Source organism: Humulus lupulus, chromosome 1 (genome assembly GCF_963169125.1).
Source record: "Humulus lupulus chromosome 1, drHumLupu1.1, whole genome shotgun sequence".
NCBI classification, from domain to species: domain Eukaryota; kingdom Viridiplantae; phylum Streptophyta; class Magnoliopsida; order Rosales; family Cannabaceae; genus Humulus; species Humulus lupulus.
Genome location: NC_084793.1, coordinates 233,284,595 through 233,295,509, shown reverse-complemented (window position 1 = coordinate 233,295,509; position 10,915 = coordinate 233,284,595). Strand labels below are relative to the sequence as shown.

Here is a 10,915-nt window from a genome sequence, read left to right as displayed (position 1 = left end):
TTATCCGCCTCTAAGGAAGCGACTCTCTCATGCGACGCGGCTACATCGGCCCTAGCAACCTCGAGTTCGGCCTCTAAAGAAGTGACTCTCTCCTGCGATGCAGTCGCAATAGCCTTGGCCCACTGGAGTTCGCCCTCTAAGCTGGTAACTTTTGTCCTGCAGCATCGTGGCTTTGGGAACCGCCTTCTGCTTCCTTTTTGATGAGATAGAAAGTTTGGTCCGAACCCTTTTTAGCCTAGTATGGGTTTCATCAAGCTCTCTCTCGAGCTCCTGGACCCGAGCCGTGAGACGGTCCCTCTCAGTACTCGATGTGGAGAGATTGTTAGCCGAGTCGGAAAACCGCTGAGCCATAGTATAAGCCTGCACAAGAAAGATAACAACAATAATGATAAGTAACAAAAAAAAATTGTAATAATAACAAGACCGACACAAGATGCATGAACTCACCCAAGCAGTAGTGCACGTCAAGGTCTCCCCAAGGTCTGACAGAGAAAAACTCCCAAGACCATTCCAGTCAGATTCGGGGAGGTCTGAGGCAATTTGGACGTACCGCCGCCCGTAAGAGGTCGCCATATGATTCACCCAGGGCGCCCCATCCAGGCCAGGGGCACCTGGCTGGGTGAGGAGAGACGATCCGCTCGCTGAAACGGGAGGGGGCACAGGAAAATTGGAAAAGTGAGGCCCCGGTAGATCAGAAGGGGGTGCAGGAAGATTGGAAAAGTAAGCCCCCGATGGACCAGGGTCGAGGGGAGCCTGAGTGAAAGCGTCATATTCCTCGGGGTCGGGGCAAACAAAACGCCCCGGAATGGCATGCTGGTCTTGGGATTGGGAGGCTATGTCCGGGTCAAAAGAGACAAAAGGAGGGCATCCCCCAGGAGACGAGGACAGCTGGTGAGGTCCCTCGCATTCAAGGGAGGATTCCTTCGACACATCCTCAGCCCCACCTTCATCTGGGTAAGGCTCGGCTGATGCCGCCTTCATCTTCTTGGACCTAGGGATGGTCCACAGAAACCTGGGATCTAAGACTGGGGATAGTTTGTGGAGGTTCAGATTTTCCACGTTGAATAGGTATGCATCCTTTTTCATAGCAGGGTCAGCGTTGATAAACTTCTTCACAGCTTTCGCTTCCGACCCAACAACTACGGGTTCGACGAATTGCTCTGCATAATCCACACCATGGTCTACACAAACATAAGTCATGAAACAATAAATTACAAAAAGAAGAAGAGAGAAAATGTGGCTTAGGGTACTTACTAGGAGTGGCATGGAAGTGCTCACGAACAGAGAGGGGGCCTTTCACGAAGAAAAATTCCTGCTTCCAGGACCCCGGGTTGGACACTGAGCCCTCTATCAAAGGGACCTCGTTATTGGCTTTTTGTAGGTAATAGAAGCCCTTGGACTTGGGAGAGGGCATGAGATTGTAGAGGAAATGCACCTCCAGCGCTGTAGGAGCACATTTCACCAGTTCCGCAAACACAATAAAAAGGCAGCTCAAGGTCAGCCAACTATTGGGTGCCAGCTGAAGTGGAGCAAGGTCAAAGTAATTGCGGACCATAACGAAGAACTGGTGTAACGGGATGGTACCACCCGCCTTCAGGATGTGCTCACTAAGGGCCACGAAGCCGGGACTAGGGCAGTCAGCCCAGCATGTCTCCAAAGGAGTGTATAAGGCATACTCCGGAGGAACACGGTAGTGCTTCACAATTTCCCTCAGTTTATTTTCTGACACATGTGACACTAGGGTGGATGCCATAAAAGGAGCATCGTCTGGTTCATTGGTGGATACCTATCGTCGTGCCCTCGGCATATCTGCAAAACCAAAAGAAAAAGGTGAGGAAGAGACAGAACACTTGACCCTCCATTTTCTCTTCCTAGCAAGAGTCTTCCACCAGGGCACCAGCTACGGAAGCGCTAAGCTAGGGAAGATCGAAAATAAAGGCTGAAGAGAAGTAGAAGCTGCCCCATGACAGTCATCAGGCGAGGATGGGCTAGAGGGCTCAGGCGGAAGATGCCCCTCCATAAAATCCAACTCCCCCTGCAAATCTAAAAGGGTCACCCAAAGGCTCGCTACGTGGTCATTAAGGTCAGGGGGGAAAGGTGCTCCGTCTCCTCTCAACACCGAGTCAATTTCACTCTCCACCACCCAAATTTTATGCCTAAGTTCAGCCATGTGCTCAAGATGACGGATACGGGCCTGCCTTAAGAAGTCATAGTCTTGGTAAGGGTTTTCCTCAGGGGACTCTGAGTCTGAAGACAAGTCAACAAACTCAACCCTCGGAGGTATGCTGAACGGACCGTCACTGGCCATGAGACCTCGTCCCCAAAAGCAAAAAGAGGTTCACGTATAAATGAGAGGATTGCTACAAAACACAAAGGAATGGGCTTAAAACCTCTAGATGCAAATGCCCTAAATGATCCACTACAGGGTATAAATAAAGGGGCATGCCTTAAAACTAACTCACGACAGGCTCAGGCCAACGTACCCCATCCCGAGTGGTGCTAATATTGACCCAATGAAAACAAGGGAAAAAGAGAATATACCTCAAGCTGTAAAAATTAGACGTTGTCGTGTTCAAAAGGAGGTTGAGGCCCAAAAGTACCGTCACGGTCAAAAAGAGCTAAATGGTCGAAAGTACGCGTCTGCAAAAATAAATAGAAAAGATGTGTTAGCCTCCAAATATATTAAGGGGTATAGACATACCAAAGATTATCCCAAATATATATATACAAAAAAAGGAGGAAACTATAATAAAAGTGAGGTTGTGGGGGATTGAACCCCTTACCTCTTGAAAGGAGCAAAGGTCTAAATACCACTAAGCTAAGAAGATTGAGTGTAACTAGTATACCTGGCATGAGGGCCTATTTATAAGAATTAAAGAGAAGAGTCTACAAAAGCACCTAAAGGTCCTCTCCTAGATTGAGGGCAAGTGTGGATGCTCAAATGTCCACGCTTGTGACAGGCCCGAAATACGTGCTAAGGTCCCAGAAACGCCTAAGTACACACATGTACCATGCGAGGCCCTCCTATGCATATACCTCCGCGAGGCCCTCGGGTCACCACCTCCTCGCGAGGCCATCGCACCATCGCCTCGCATGCATGGGTCTGTGCCACAAAGAGGCAAGCACCTCGTGGACCCCCTCGATGCCCCAAGGTGCCTCGCATGAACGGTCCTTCGCGAGGCCAGGCCCCGCGCACCCCGCGCCTCGCGCCCGTGCGGCCTCGCGCCCTCACACCCGTGCGCCCGTCTAGCCTCGCGCCCGTGCACGCCCCGCGCCTCGCGCTCGCGCGCCCGCGAGGCCACCTGCAAGGCCTTCAGTGAGGCCCCTTCGCGTGGCCATCCGTGAGGCCTCGCCTCGCCTTAGCTGTGCCCCCATTCCAACACAAGCATAGGCCCCACTGAGGAGGCCCTTCTTTCCTTTCTTAGGAAGGTGTCACCAGCGGGGTACAACACCCCTCTGCTTTGCATACTCAAAGCTACAAGTGCACTTATATTTCGTGAAGTGAAAGGAGGTTGGAGCAAGGGCATATCTTGAACACACGAGAGAGACCTCCAAATACAAAGCATGTGTATGGGAACGGGTCGTACGACAGGGGGAGTGCAAGGACGTGATTCTGGGGACCGTACTAGATAGGTGTAGGTGGTACAAGTTCGTACCAATGGTAAAGGCACTACCTGTACATTGGTAACCATGTGTCAGGATCGACACCATAACCACCTGCCCCACTACATCTGGTACGACTTCTTCTGACACCCGTACTAGGCAAGTAGTGGAGGTACGATCAGGTACCAAAGGGGAAGTGCTCCCACAACCCTGATCATGTACGGGAGTCTACACCACTACCTCTGAAACTACTCTCCTGCTGGGGTACTCATGTACCATCTGGTCCCCTGGACCACCATGTATCTGGGGCCATTAGAGCCCCTTATAAAGGGAACCCCTCTTCAACATTGAAAGGGGTTGGAAAAATTACTGTAGAATTGCACCATAATCAATACAAACTGAGTTCACCATTTTTCTTATGCAATTATTCTTGGAGTTTCTACTTAGATTTCTAAAGCTTTTCTTTTGATAATCCCTACGTTACTATTTTTATAACTTAACTTAGTTGACGAGTTCTCACCGTCAACAGTATGGGTTACCTTGGTCAGAGGGGTCGGCTGCTGCCCCCAATGCAACTCGTTCTAGGTCAGGATCCCGAGCAGCATCGGGAGCCCGCCTCTTTCGCACAAGAGGCACTTCATCTTCTTCTTGTTCCTCGTCTTTAGCGGCCTCAAAGTCTCCTTCTTGGGGAGGCGGGAGCTCGTGGACTGCCAGAAGGTTAGTCCGTGTCCTATTAAGGCCAAAGTCTGGCCTTCACCGATCAATTGGCACACTAGCATCGTGACGTCATTCAGGAGCTGGCGATAATTCTTCTCGCGGGGTGGGAGCCCGAACAATGTGTCATACTGACCCTCGAGGGTTGCAGACTTCTCCGTCCTTGCGAATATGGTTGCACAAAAAATGGTAAACTCAATTAGTATAAACACAAGGAGTATGTCTATTAAAAAAGAGAGAATGACTTCGCGAGCTGAGAAAAGAAAGAAGACTTACGAGGATGATTGAAGTATCGATGCTCACAGTTGCGGAACCCATTCAACATAAAGAATTGATCTTTGTAGTCGTTGGGGTGGCTGGGGAGCTTGATGACCAAGGCTAAGTTTGGGAATCTGGTGAGGTAGTAGAATCTGTCACCTCGCCCTCTTTTCTCCGGGTTGGCCTTAAGGCAGAAGAAATAAAGGATATCTGCCGGGGTAGGGACCTCCCACGTGTGCTTTAAAAAGAGGTATTTCAGCCTCGCCAGAAGTCAGTATGAATTTGGGGGGGAGTTGAAACGGTGCCAATTTCACGTAGTTGAAGAAATCAGCAAAATATTGACTAGGTGAAAGAAGGCCCCCGCCTTTAAGTGCTCGTCACTCCAGGCTGTGAAGTCGTCCTGGAGAGGCACGCAGCTCCGTTCCCCTTTGAATGGAGGTCGGGAAATGAGGACCCTAGACCCAACCTTTATATTGTGGCTTAGCATTATTTTATTGACCATTCCTTGGGTCGTGATCTTCGAGACGATCGTCTCTGCCTCGAAGAACGCATTGGGGTCAATCACGATCTCCCTCTCCACCACAGGGAAAAAATGAGGAAGAGGAGATTCAGAGGCAATCTCTTTTCCCTTGTTGGTTTGGTGGGCAGACGAGCTAGGTGCATTCTTCTTGGGTACGTTCTTCTTAGGTGCCATTAGATCGCCTAACTAACAAGAATGACGAGTCACTTAGTAGGCGATCTAAGATTTTGTAAAGGTTATGATATGGATGTACTGAGGAGAATGATATCTATGATATACGAGCTGAGTTAGTCTCAACCCATCGTGTGATCCCACGCGCTACCCTATGATACGCACCTCGATTTCCCAACAGACCCTTGACATTTAGGGATCCGTGTGTCAGAAAATCTGGCCACTACTGTCCTTGGGGGCGGTTTAGAGAAAAACCACCCAAGAAACGTGTTCCCTAAGCAATCTTATTTTTGAATCCTAATCTTTCATCTTCTATAACCTGAATGGGTATTTCCTGAAATTTTCCATAAGTAACCCAAATCTACCCAGAAAATACCCTGTTTCGTGAATGTCATAGTTTTAGGGGATATTCTAAACCTTCTCAGTAAACCTAAAGTTGAAGCCTATGTGCTAAAAACATTGAGAAAAAAACCTAATATTAACTACGGTGAAGCATGGGTGAGTATGGTAAATGAAACATAGAAATCAGTAACAAAAGTTTCTTCGAAATGATAAGACTTACAGTGTGTTCATCAATAGAAGGAGTAGATTTTGCAAGGGAGAGTTTCTGGAAAACTCTTGAGTAATTGAGCAACTGGGTTTCTGAGAGATTGTGCAACAAAAGGTTTTTGGGGTCTCTTTTCTCTGGGAAGGAAGAAGGGTTTGAAAACACAGAAGAAAGAAAATGAAGAAAGATTTCGAATAAAAGGTGGGGAACTGTGGAAATTCTCTACCCTATTTATACGTAAACAACATAAATCAATTTGAGCCATCCGATTTGGTCAGCATAAGATCCAAGGGCTATGTTTCAAAGGACAAAATGGCGGCAAAAAGTTGACAAGACAATTATTGCAGTCCTCGAAACCCGAACAGACGCCAATTATAGTGTTCCACGTGTCTAGTACTCAAGTAGTGGGCAGGCATGGTTTATTGCTATATAAGTCTAAAAGTCCCTACTGTGTAGGTCAGAAGGTGACATCATAAACCACGAGCAGGGACTTGGGGGGCAAATGTGTATCGTAATTTCAGCACGGGTCTCTCACTCATATCGTGTGCCGCTGGAAAATAAATGCATGGAAGAAATAGCCAAGGAGTCCATGTATTTTCCATATAGACAGCACGATGTTCATGATGGTTGTACGAGCTAGGGATGCATAAATTGATAAGCACGAGCTTATAATATTGATAAGACACGACCTCCTTAGTATGAGCTTGATGGTATATTCAGCTCGGGGTAATTTGAAGATATGACATATCTGCGGATCCCTGAAGACCCGGATACTGTATATCGTCGTTTATGGCTAGCCTGTGATATTTAATGTCCCAGATATTAGGAGACTATTTATTTCATGATCAGATCATATCCTAGTATAAATGGGAATATTTCATATTAAATGTAATAAATACGCAAATCCGTGATTGACTCACAAGGTTACCCAAACCTGTCCAAGGAATTTCTTTATAAATATTGAGAATATTGGACAGGAAAAAGGATGATTATTCTGTAATACCGAAACTCTATCAAAATAGAGAGAGAAAAGTAGTAATAATATAGAGTCGTGGACTAGGTGGATTTTAACCAATGAACCACGTAAAAAGACCAGTGTTCTTGCGAGTTATTTTCTTACTTCGGTCTACCATCAAGCACTAATCCATCCTTGTTATTTTCTTAATTCACTGTTGGCGAAAAACCGCGTCAACAATTTAGTTTTAATTTAATTTATGTTTATTTTATAGGGTATATGTTGTATTTTTGGGCTCTTGGAAAAAAACAAGAAAAATGAAGGAAAGGAAAAGAAATAAAATTAGGAAAGAAGTGAAGCGAAGTGGCATTTTTGAGAAAGTTTAGCCAAGCCTGCCCAACAGCCTCCTGGGCCCGCCTGCTACAAGTTCCAGGCCTGAAGCCCACCTGCTTTGGTCCAGCCACCTCCCTCCAGCCCAGCCTGCATCAGCTCCTTCTTCCCAGCCTCTGGCCCGCATGCATCAACCAGCCTCCCAGCCACCTCCGAGCCAGCTAGCAGCCCCACGGCCCAGCTGCTTGCCAGCCCACCAAGCCACCTGCCATTTTTCTCTTGAGCCCATTTTGTCTCCTTGCCCACTTGTTCCTCAAATACCAATTTTTTACCCAATTTTTCTACACATTTCACTACAAAATTCATCATGATACCCTAGAATTTACCCCTACTTGCCATATTATTATTAAATTAATTAATTTAATCAATTTAAATTAATTAAATTGATTATTTTAATACTCTCATTTTGGCTATAAATATGTAAGTTCAAGACCATTTTAGGATGCTTAATTTTTTGGTTACCATCATCTTTTCTACCGATTCTCTCTACCATTCTCTCCATTTTAGTGTTTTTCAAGAGCATTTTTCAAGTATGTATTCTCTTTATTTTTTAATTTCTATTCTAGTTATGAGTTTCTAATATTTTTAAGATTATTAAGGTGATGATGAAACAATATGTAACTAGATAATATTTATTTTGTATGTTGATTTCCCATTTGTGCAACAAATTTATGGACTTTTCTTCTTCAAATATCTTATTTCATCTTAAATATCATGTATTTTTTATTGTTAGCATATATTTACACTTTGTCCCTCATTAGTGCAAAATCATAATATTATTTGATTAAGGCGTGCCATTAAATTGTATACATCAAATGCTTAGAACAAAAATATTATGTTTGGGCTTATAAATAATATTAATTGATTTATTTGTTGTTTCTTTAGATTGATTCACACTAAATACTTTGAAATTATATCTTAAAAAGTGAAGATAAATCCTATATTTCTATAATAACTTGTGCTTAAATAGAATATCTAATTTGAATAAGTGATGGTTTCATTAATTTCTACTATTACTAAGACTTGGGAATCAATGTACTTATAAATATTATTGAACTTATATTTTGTAGATGCTATTATCTTAATAATCTTTCTTCTACCATCTTGTTTACAATTCATATCTTGTTTATTTTTTTCTTGCTTTAGTATACTTATTATTATCTTTTATTTTATTTTATTGATACGAAAGTCTCATCAATCTTTGGAGCTAGGTTAGATTATATTAATTTTGGTTTAAAATAGTTTTCTTTTTTTATTTTAGATAACTCTTTTGGATTCGACCTCGTGCTTACACGAACACTATAGTTCATATATGATTCGTGCACTTGCGAGTTATAAATATTTAAAACATACCCATTTTGGGTCCATCAAGTTTTTGGCGCCGTTGTCGGGGAGTTGCAAGAAAAGAAACGAACTTTTTCTCAAGGTTAGTGAATTCTTCTACTAGTTATTTTAATTTTTGCACTTAAAAAATATATATATACAAAAATATAAAAAATATATATATAAAACTAAAAAAAAAAAGATAAAATAAAAATTTGGGACGAACCTACCACCCATAAAAAAAACTTACTTATATATTTATTGCTTTTTTTTAGTTGACGGCACTTGTGCCTCCTGTCTATCTATCTTTTTAATTTTTATAGTTGACGGCACATGTGCCTCCTAATTTTGTTGTATCTTTGTTGTAATTTTTATTTTTTTGTATATCCTTGTTAGTTGACGGCACTTGTGCCTCCTAACAATTGTTGTAATTTTCTTTATTTATCTTGTTGTGATATTTTTGTGTAATTTACTAGTTGATGGAAATTTTGCCTCCTAGCTAGCTAGTTGATGGTAATTTTGCCTCCTAGTCTTTTACCATATGTTTTAGTTGATGGCACTTGTGCCTCCTAATTTTACCTTATTTTTGTTATGGTTGATGGCAAGCTATGCCTCCCAACTTTTGTTCAAGTTTAGTTAACATTATCTATTTTGCCCTATTTTATTTCTCTTAGCATATTATTGTGTAATTGTGAAAAAATACTTGAAAAAGAAAGAAAAAAAACCTAAATCTTGTCCTTTCACCATAAGAATTTTTTTTAAAGGAAATTTGAACAAAATTCCCAATCCGCCTCTACTAATTAACCTCGAGGAGTTGTTAGTAGTGTGCGAGTAAGTGGAATCAAATAGGCCTGGGGACAAGTAAACCATAAAAAAATATTTTGTTGTGAAATCTCTAAAAATTCTAAGTATGCTGTGTGGTTGTGGTTTTAACTGATCTTCCACATCAGAAAATTATTTGTTTGAGATTATCTTTGTTGCCTTGTTTGTGAAAATTGTATGCATCATTGGGATCATAACTCTAAAAATCGATTATTAAAAAGACGTTTATCTTTGCTTGAAATTGAAAAAGTAAGTCAAAATTTGAGCATCATGGAACCAATTGCTAATATTACTAGAAATCGTGTTGATGAAAATGTTGTGCCTGAAAAAACCTTGCTTGAATATTTTCACCTATTTCATCTAATGCTCCTTCATGTATTGTTTTTCCTACAACTCCTGCTACCCATTTTGAGCTTAAACCATCAATCATTCAATTGTTGTCATCTTTTTATGAGTTAGATAGAGAGGATCCTTACATGCATGTCAAGGATTTCTTAGAAATTTGCTCAACATTTAAATTTCAAAATTTTTCTGATGAGTCGGACAAACTAAGATTATTCCCTTTTTCATTAAAAGACAAATCAAAAGCTTGGTTAAATTCCCTTCCCACGGGGTCTATAACTACATGGGATCAACTTTATAATAAATTCTTGCTGAAATTTTTTCCTATGTCTAAAACTGATAGTCTAAGGAGAGAAATCTTCGAGTTTTTTAAAAAAGATAATGAAGAATTTTATGAATGTTAGGAAAGATTTAAAGATTTATTATTAAAATGTCCTCAACATAGTTTTGAAAAATGGAGACTTGTAAAATATTTTTATGATACTCCCTCTAATCGTCAAATGATTCAATATATGCATACCGGAAATTTTTTAAAATTTCCAGGACAAGAGGCTTGGGACGCCCTTGAAGATTTATCTGTCAATTCACAACAATGGAATTATTTTGATCCTAGGTCTAGGTCAACTAATTCGTGAAGAGGAGGAGGAGTGTATGAATTAAAAGATGAATTAGAGATAAGAACATCCTTGGACATATTAGCGAGAAAAGTAGAAGCTTTAGCCATAAGCCAAAATATAAATTCCCCAATACAATCAAGAAAAGATGTTTTTTCTCTATGTTCTAATCCTTGCCATAATGCCCAATCATGTCCTTCCTACCAAGAAGTCTTTTCTGAGGAGGCCAATGCTCTTCATGCTTATGGGAAACTAAATGATAGCCAGTTTTCATCCACTTATAATCCAAATTGGAGAAACCATCCAACCTTTTCATGGAGACAAAACCAACTTCCAATGAATCAAGGACACCAATACAACACGCAAAACCAAACTCATGTCCCACAAAATCAACCATACCCTCAACAAAGGAAACCTTGCTTCGAAGATACTTTACAACAATTTATGCAGTCCACTCAACAAATCCTACAAAATCAGTCTCAATTAATCACCAAACTCGAGACACAAGTAGGAAAACTTGCTACTGCTTTAGCTAATAGAGAAAAAGGAACATTCCCTAGTGTTTACCTAATTGACCCTGGCTCATAGTGGTCGAGCCACGTCCTGTGCGCAAATTATTAGCCCCTAGCTCTCTTAGGTCGTTCATTTCCATATTC

At 41.9% G+C, this 10,915-nt stretch overlaps 1 non-coding gene across 1 annotated transcript; it reads right to left on the bottom strand.

The window, feature by feature from the left end:
• Positions 1-9,986: 9,986 nt before the first annotated feature.
• LOC133813284 (small nucleolar RNA R71) lies at positions 9,987-10,093 on the bottom strand. Its single transcript, XR_009884314.1, has one exon. It is a non-coding gene; the product is annotated as a small nucleolar RNA R71 (small nucleolar RNA).
• Positions 10,094-10,915: the final 822 nt, after the last annotated feature.